The sequence below is a fragment of the Atractosteus spatula genome, chromosome 8 (assembly GCF_055471065.1).
Source record: "Atractosteus spatula isolate fAtrSpa1 chromosome 8, fAtrSpa1.hap1, whole genome shotgun sequence".
Lineage (NCBI taxonomy): Eukaryota > Metazoa > Chordata > Actinopteri > Semionotiformes > Lepisosteidae > Atractosteus > Atractosteus spatula.
Genome location: NC_142713.1, coordinates 58,097,584 through 58,106,178, shown reverse-complemented (window position 1 = coordinate 58,106,178; position 8,595 = coordinate 58,097,584).

Genomic DNA, 8,595 nt, shown 5'->3' with positions numbered 1-8,595 from the left:
GAACTTTTATTTTCAGGGTTGGATTTTTACCCCAAGTAAAGTTGAAGAAAAGTGGTTTCGTGATCCTAGCTGAAAATGTTTTTTCAGAAACTCCTGGGTGCCTGGATTTCGCGGTGCACTGCGCAGCAGTTCTATTCCAAAAATGAGTCAGTCGGATCACATGAGTACAAAAGCATGATTGAAACTCATTCAAATGCAAGTGTGTGTATCCGTTGTCTTGATTGTTTCCCACTCATTCCTTTTGGTTTGGGTAACATGTCAAAATCCCATGCCCAGAGAACTTCAACTAGAGTTCGCGGAAATGCACAGTGGACACCCTAGGTAGGGTCAGGATCAGCATTTACAAACTACATACAGAACTTTTATTTTCAGGGTTGGATTTTTGGCCCACGTAAAGTTGAAGAAAAGTGGTTTCGTGATCCTAGCTGAAATTTTTTTTTCCAAAACTCCAGCTGGCCTGCATTTCGCTGTGCACCGCGCGGCAGTTGTATTCTAAAACTGAGTCAGTTGGATAACACTAGTACCCAAGCATGATTGAAACTCATTCAAATGCAAGTGCTTCTATCTGTGGTCTTGATTTTTTCCCACTATTCCTTTTGTTTTGGGGAACATGTCAAAATCCTATGCCCAGAGAACTTCAGATAGAGTTCTCGCCAATGCTCAGTGGACACCCCAGGTAGGGTAAGGATCAGCATTTACACACTGCTTACAGAATTTTTATTTTTAGGGTTGGAGTTTTGGCCCACGTAAAGTTGAAGAAAAGTGGTTTCGTGATCCTAGCTGAAATTTTTTTTTCCAAAACTCCAGCGGGCCTGGATTTCGCTGTGCACCGTGCGGCAGTTGTATTCCAAAAAGTGCTTCTATCCGTGACCTTGATTGTTTCCAACTCAGTCCTTTTGGTTTGGGGAACATGTCAAAATCATATGCCCAGAGAACTTCAGATAGAGTTCGCAGAAATGCTCAGTGGACATCCCAGGTACAGTAGGGTAAAAGTCTGATGCCCGGAGGCCTTCAGATACTGATCGCTAAACTGCTCAGTTGAAGCCCCGGTTAGGGCTAGGGTTAGCATTCACACACTTCTCAGACATTTCTCATGTTCGCTGTTGGATTGCGCGTCCCAAAGGAACTTTAGGACGAGTGATAATTTGCTCCTTTCTGCAACTTTTTTTTTCAGAGAATTTTGACCACCCGTGTAGAATGTTGCAGAGTTCAGTAACTGTCGTTCGGTAGTGAGTCAGTTGCAAGAAAATCTGTTTGTCTGGGTAAACTTTCTTAGTTTTGTCATTTAACGCGCAGCTTGATGTAACACTTTAGTGAATATTTTATGCTTCTTGTAACCCAAATCTTCCACTGGCCTGAAATGCCAGCACATTTCAATACCATTTTACAGAATTTTTCGGATAGTTGAAAAATTGCCCAAAGAAGAGTCGATCATTTTAGAAGTGCTTTTTTCAACGGTTTTGAATGGTTTACACTCGTGTTTTTTGGTTGGGAATATACAGTATGTCAATGTCCAGTGCCCGGAGGCCTTTAGATACTGATCACGAAACTGCTCAGTTGAAACCCCAGGTAGGGTTAGGGTTAGGATTCCCACACGACAGACATTTCTTTCTTTAGAACTGTGGGTCCCAAAGGAACCAGAACCAATGATATTTCGCTCCTAACTGCAATTTTTTTTTCAGACACTTTTCACTGCCGGTGTCCTAGATTACAGTGTTCAATAACTGTAGTCCAAAACTGAGTTAGATCAAGCGTTGCAAGAAAACTTGTTTTATTGGGTAAATTGTTTTTGTTTTCTCATTTAACCACAAGCATTGCAAGAAAACTTGTTTTATTGGGTAAACTGTCTTTGTTTTCTCATTTAACCAACAAATTAATGTATAACTGGAGTGAACATTTTAATGGCTCTTGTAACCCAAACCCTCCACTATCCTGAAAAGTCTCCTCATTTCAATACCTCATTTCAATTTTACAGCATTTTTCAGCTGATTGAAAAGTTAACCAAAGAAGAGTCATTATTAAGTAAATCATTTTAGAAGTGCTTTTTTCAACGGTTTTGATAGACTTTCACTCATGTGTTTTGGTTTGCGGAACATTTTGAAATCTGCTGTGTGGAGAGCTTTAGTGACGGATGGCAGGACTGCTCTGTTTAAACCCCAGCTCGGTTTAGGGTTAGCATCCCCTCACTGCTTTGATATTATTTATGCTCAGTGCTGGATTTGGGGTCTCATGGGAACTTTAGAACGAGAGATAATTTGCTTCTATGTGCAACTTTTGGCTGCTTACTGTATATTGTATATTGCAACTTTCAGTAATTGCTTTCCAAAACTGAGAGAGTTGTAAGAAAACCTATTCAGCTGGGGAAACCCTCTTACTTTTGTCATTTAACATGCAACTAGAAGTACAGTACTGCTTTTGTTTTTCACTCTCTGGGCAAGATGTATAATCAAAAGGAGAACGCTGAGATGCGAATTAAATCTCTTTTTAAAAGCATAATACATGGTGGATATGCATTTATACTTTGTTAATACCTAGAGCTTTGTAGTGTGTATTTATTCCTTAAAGACTTTTCAGTGTTCCTTAGAAAATGACTTTCGTTTTTTACTGTCTGAGGTCCCGTTTTCTACTTGCCTAAACCAGAAGTGGCAACAGTTAAACTGCAGCTTGCATGTTTGTCCATGAGGTGGAGCTCTGAACCAACAATATGGATTTACTCCGAGTTTTGGAAACACAGACATCCAGCATGAAAACCGTTTTATGAAAGCACTTCCTGTCAGAAACGAAAACTTGAAACAACCAGAATCAGAGAGATTTTATTGCCTGGCAGGCTAGAAACCTGGAGACTTCTTTATGTAGTTCTGTGACTGAGCTCCAGCAGCAGGGCGATGTGGTGGGTAGCACTGCTGCGTTGCACCTCTTCGTTGCTGACTGAGGTTTGATAAGAAAGCCTTCTGTGAGGAGTTTGCATGTTCTGTCTGGTCCATGGGGATTTTCTGCTGTTGCTCTCATGCCCTCTCCTGTTTCAGACACACTGGCTGGGCTTATTGATGTCTCCAACTTCTAGACCTATGTCCTGTGCCCACCTGCCTGCCAGGATTGGGTTACAGTTTATCATGTAAAGCTGAACCTTCTTCTCATTAAAACAATGTTCACATTTTACCCAGACTGGAACATTTCTTTGTTCAGTTAAAAATCTTTTTTTAAAAAAAAAACAATATCTTTATTGGTTTTTCCATATTGACCATGAAATGAGAAAATATGAACTACAGTATGTACAAACAACAACAACACAAAAAGAAAACAACACTAAAATGGAAGAATGTGATAAAACACCCAGACAGTTTGCATATTTGCAAATAGCTCGTACAATGGCAGTGATTCAAAAATCAAGTCACATGGGTGTTCATTTTTTTAACATGAATACATGTTGTATACAAAGCTTAAATGTATTACCTTTCGTAAAGTAGTTCCCCAAATTCAAGCCTTTACTCCTCTTCTCTCTAGATGTTACCCTTGTGATTCTCTAGAAAATTTAGAAATGAATCCCATATCTCTCTGAATTCCCCCACTTTTGATATTAGGAGATAAGTAATCTTTTCCAAAGCAAGGCATGAAGTCATCCCCTTCAACCACTGACACACAAGGACTTTCTTCCTGTCTGCTAACACAGGCAATCACTCGTTTTGCTTCCAAAAGGCAAATGGTTACCAGCGAACATTCCTTGTGAAAATCATAATTTAATACCAAGGTTTTCGTGATGTTTTCAAAGCTGATTTTAGATGTCCAAAACCTCTTACCTCTTAAACCTCTTAAAAACCTCTTACTTCTTTAAAATGTGCACATTTTTAATTTTGAATTTGTTTATACAGCTTTTGACACACAGTCAGGTTTGAAAGCAAGCTCTCCGTAGTCTGTACTATGTTTCTCATTTGAATTGTTTGAATCGTAGACTCCTTTCTGGGTTAAAAGGGGATTCAGACTCACCTTGCGAACCTAATTTGATACTTTTCATTGTTGAGGCGAAAACTATAGTCCTCAAGTTTGGAGTTCCTGCAGGTTTAGAGGCAACTTTCAATTATCTCCTGATTAAAACCTGGAAATATTGATAATTAATTAAGATTTGAAATGGAAGCAAATGCATGGAGCTGCCTGACTCCTGCAGTGTATAGTGGGCAGACAATAGAGTGTATACTGTACACAATACCACTCATTTCATGTATTTATCATGAATCACATGAATACGAGTCCACACACAAGACTGCATAGAAAAACATCAGTGTACTGCAGGCATCACAGGCAGCTCGCAGGTGTTTTGTTAGAGCCTTAAACAATGGAACATGGGTAGTCAGCTCCATTCCTCCTAGGCCATTATCCAGCAGGTTTTGTACAGTAGGTTTTAAATCATCAACAGCTGGAGGCCTCTAGAAAGGTCCAATGAATTGGTCCAATTATGCTAATGGTTAACAAAATAAGGTCATTAAGAGAAGACACAAAGCCGACCATGACTGGTATTGTGCATTCTGCTGTTTGTCTTTCTCCAAAAATCCAGGCACACAATATGCAATGATCTTGTTTGCTGCTGTTTCAGTGATTGCTGTGCCTTTGCAGGAACAAGCAGTTATGTCTTCATTGGGGTCTGCAGCCCCCAGACCCCAGTGGTTTCAATCCCTGCGTCTGGAGAGACTCAATCCAGTCATCCTCTAGTCACCTGTTCCTGAAGACTGGAAATACCTGTATATTACTGAGGAATTACATAAGTCCTGGTCCTTGAATGATGAAGGGTACACATATTTTGGTTGATCTCTAATTTACTTAAATTGGCATGTACTGTATACAGTATAATTGGCCCCAATTAAATTGATGCAAGTCTTTAGTGATTTAGGGGGTAACCTGTAATGTCTGCTTCACCATGCTAGAAACCCCTGGCTTACTAATTTTTTCTTGGGTGCTCTTGTGGTGCTGCCAATCGCTCATATTTTGAAATACTTTTCAGTTCCAGTCAAATTAACGTACTGTAAAGGTTAAATAATATTAACCACAAGTATTAACTAGGTGGCATGGTGGGACAGTGGTTAGCATTTCTGCATTTAATTCCAGACCAGCTACAGTATCTGTGTGGAGCTTGTATGTCCTCGCTGCATTTGCTTGGCTTCCAGGTGCTCCGGATTCCTCCGACAGTCCAAAGACGTACCAGTAGATTCATTCACTTTAGGAAAAATTGACCCTGGTGTGAGTAAGTATGTTTGTGTCTGTGTGTGCCTGGGGATGGACTGGCACCCTGTCCAGGGTGTACCCTGCCTTCTGCTCACTGCTTGCCAAGATAGGACCCCCGTGGCCCCGTATTGGATAAATCAGGTAGAAAAATAGATGGAGGACAAACATAGCCAGCAGCCACATCACCCTGCAACTCATAACTGGCAGCCCCACTGAAGCCCAGCAGGTGGGAGCCTGGCCAGTACCTGGATGGGAGACCTCCTGGGAGAAACTAAGGTTGCTGCTGGAAGAGGTGTTAGTGGGGCCAGCAGGGGGTGCTCACTCTGCAGTCTGTGTGGGTCCTAATGCCCCAGGATAGTGATGGGGACACCATACTGTAAGAAGGCACTGTCCTTCGGATGAGATGTAAAACTGAGGTCCTGACCCTCTGTTGTCATTAAAAATCCCGGCGTGTTTCTCAAAAAGAGTAGGGGTGTTACCCCAGCATCCTGGCCAAATTTCCCATTTACCTTTACCAGTCATGGCCTCCTAATAATCCCCATCTCTGAACTGGCTTTATCACTCTGTTCTCCTCCCCACTGAGAGCTGGTGTGTGGTGAGCGTACTGGTGCTATATAAGTGTAATGAATTATTATTATTAACATATCAAATACTACTAAAATAAATTTAAAAAAAACTGCCTAAAACATGAGACTATGAAATATTGCTTGGAGTCCATGAATAAATTCACTGCCAGGAATATTCATGCTAAAATATATCATTTAATACAAGTATGAATCTTGGAACTCAAGATTTTAAATTCATTTTTGAACTTTCACTTGCTGGAAGATATTGCTCTTTAAGACACATCCACAGGAATTTCATAATTTTAACAATCTACTGTAACTTACTTTAGTAAAATTTCCAATAGACTCTTTCTAAACTTGCAAAAATGGGTGGCTTGAAAATTTTGGTTATGTGTCACTATAATGAGATTTAGAAACTGAAAAACATTTGGCTTTTTTTATACTCTCCTACTCATTTCATTTTAGCGGGGCTCTTCTTTCTTCCAAACATTTACATCAATTATGTAGGATTTTGTGAGCTAATTTATTTCACTGACCAGCTGTTTCAACTCATCAAGTTACCGTTTAGAAATGCAGATCAAATTCAGACAAAAATCATGCGTAGATCTATAGACAATGGTCCAGAGGTTTGCCAATTTTTTTATCCATTGTTTCTGTATATAAATATTAGAATGCCAAATGCAAATAATCATAAACACTAAAAAATAAAGTAAGTTTAAAGGTAATCAACAATTAATAATATGATTATTAAATATTTAATGACGAATGTTTCCAGAGGACAAATTAGAACCTGATTTTTAAATAAAATCTGTATGTTAGTGTTTAAATTTAAAAAAGTGTGAGTTTAAATTGGCACATTTCATAAATGCTTTTGGCTCAATATCATCTTTCTTTGCACTATTGTCAAAATTGCTCCAAGCTCCTTGGAAAATGTAAAACTGAACATTGTTCTTTCTGAATAAGAAATGGTGAGATGAGTATGTTTATATTTTGCGGCTGTGCTGATGCAAACTGTTTATTGGAACATATTAATCATTAGCAATGTTCCAATAAAAAAAAAAGATAAAACTCTTTTCTTATTTAGTTTTCTTCAGACAGTACACATTCAATACTTGTTTTCGTTTTAGTCACTAAATATTGATCATTTAAATAATGTACAAATAAAGTAAACAATATATTTGGTCCACTGTGTTGTGTTTTAGAGATAGCATTTATAGGAAAAATGTGATAACTATTTAACACGTCTGCCTGTTTGTTTTTAAGATGTATCACAGTTAAGTCAGTAATAAGCATGCGGTTAGCATAACGAAATAAATCCACTTAATTCTCTATATATAACATTGCATCTGTGGTTGCAATATGAGTTGTATATTGTGCTTCTATTTTCAGGAGACAGCCATGGACAGAATGATTAATGGCGCACTGAAAACTGTATAATTATGCTTCTGTGCATCTCAAAACGATTTTCATTTGGGAGACTGTTTAGTATTATTTGTTGCAATCAGATATACTCCAGCAGCCTAATCCTGATGAGTTCTGTTTGCTGTTATTAATGGAGATTTCACAGCAGTCTGAAAAGCTTGTCCCTTCACAGGATTAGAAGTCCCAAAAGTGCTGAAATTGTGTATTTGATCTAGCATTTTATGCAGTAACTGTATAATGCCTGTATGGAATTATCAGAAAGCTATGAATATAATACATTTGGATTAGTACTTATCACAAGTTGTATAACATTAATAATGCATTACACAATGGGGATGCAAGCTCTTCAAAAAGTCCTAGCAGCACCTGGTAAACTGTTTATTAATGATCTCTAAGTGAAAGACATGAACTGTTGAGATACTATCCAATAGGTGCTGCAGTTAAAACGATCCTGAAATTCAGGGATATCAGTCACAGTTCAAGCTTTGGAAGAATGAAACCTTCTTCTTGCTTCTGGCTCCTAAAGCACCTGTTCGCTTTCCTTGGCCTGTACGTAGCTCCATTTACAAGTCTTTGTTAAAGTTTAATGGCATTTTTAAACTACTTTGAAATCCCTCCAAATCCTGTTGCTAGAGTGGTTCAGAACCATTCTTTTAATCAGGAAAGGCTAAACTGTTAAGAGTGTGCAGGTGGAATCTGCTGTGATGAATCTAGAACATGGATCAACTGCAGAGTAAAGTTGTTGTTTTTTTCAGACACACACAGTACCATCCATAAAAGAGTGGTTACAAAGCTCACATAATAAGGGCCACATGTCTCACTGCAGGTCAATCTGTTGAAAGTGTACTGCAAAGTGCTGTCAGTTCTAAGTGATAATGTTTATTAGACACGCATGGCAGTTCGGCATGTCCAGGCATCTGTTGGGAAGGCAATTTGCAGAACGAGATGGATAACGGGGATTGAGGTAATTGAGTCTTTTTATAATTCCACATTTGAATGCCATGTAATTCAATATAAACCAGAATTATAAACAATCAGCAAGCATTTACGGTATATGATATCATAGTTTATATTGCTGTTGCTGATAATGGTGAATTTCAGAATAAAAAGCAATATATTTTCTATATGTGCTCCTCAAAGAAAACGCATACACAGGTACTGTGTACAGTATGTACCCCCACAACACTGAAGTGGAAGAAGCCATTAGAAAATGGATGTATGGAAGGGACTAATAAACATAAAGATTTTCTTTTAGGACCAAGTTACAGTATATATTCATTTTGCTTGAAATACAAACCAGAGTAAAGGAGTCTGCCCATCTGATGGTAACAAAAAGATACTTCTTTAAAGCGTGTGACCCAGCAACAGAGGATATTGCTAAAGCCCTGAGAAG